At 46.9% G+C, this 863-nt stretch overlaps 1 pseudogene; it reads left to right on the top strand.

Annotated features, from left to right (window-relative positions):
• The first annotated feature begins 160 nt into the window (after positions 1-160).
• Positions 161-782, top strand: LOC106632202 (annotated as a pseudogene).
• Positions 783-863: the final 81 nt, after the last annotated feature.

The following is an 863-nucleotide window of genomic DNA, read 5'->3' as shown; positions in this document are numbered from 1 at the left end:
ACATGCTGCAGGGGCTCAACAATACAAGCCATATGCTTGATATTAGGGTTTTCTGATCTCACATAAGGTAAACTTTAATGTGTATTCTTCTGACTTGCATAGTAAATGATAAGACAAGCATCTGCCTATTCATAATCTCTTGGGGGCTGTTCCTGGGCAGGTACTTCAGAAGGAAGGAGCTGAGTGAAGCCTTAGACATCAAGAAAGATGCAGAAGAACTGGATGCCCAAGATGAAGAAGAGGACTTTTCTGGTAGCCTCTGTCCCAATGTCAGACAGAAACTTTGGGAACTTTTGGAAAAGCCTGGCTCCTCTGCAGCAGCCAGGACGTTTGGCACCTTGTCCATGGTTTTTGTTGTTGTGTCAATTGCCAACATGGCCTTGATTTCAGTAGAGCTCAGCTGGCTGGCCCCAGCACTGCTGGATGCCCTAGAGTACCTATGCATTGCGTGGTTCACAGCAGAGTTTGTCCTGAGGTTCCTGTGTGCACGAGATCGGTGCCGCTTCCTGAGGAGTGTGGCAAACATCATAGACCTCCTTGCTATTTTGCCTTTCTACATCACCCTGCTGGTAGAGAGCCTGTGTGGTGGTGAGAGCTCCCAAGAACTGGAGAACGTGGGGCGCATTGTCCAAGTGCTGAGACTTCTCAGAGCCCTGCGGATGTTGAAGCTGGGAAGACATTCAACAGGTATATTTGGCCATGGCTGTGATACTTCTCAATTTCACTGCATGCAATAGTTGTCCCTGGGCACAGTCCTCCATTTTGTGTGTGCATTGCATTACGCAATCGATTAGCAGCAATGGCTTTTGAAGATCTTAACTTTTGAATGTTGTAATTGAGTGATAAGGGCTTTCTCCAAAAAA

Source organism: Geospiza fortis, unplaced genomic scaffold (assembly GCF_000277835.1).
Source record: "Geospiza fortis unplaced genomic scaffold, GeoFor_1.0 C13329541, whole genome shotgun sequence".
Lineage (NCBI taxonomy): Eukaryota > Metazoa > Chordata > Aves > Passeriformes > Thraupidae > Geospiza > Geospiza fortis.
Note: the sequence above shows the minus strand (reverse complement) of the source record. Positions and strands in the feature narration are given on the sequence as shown.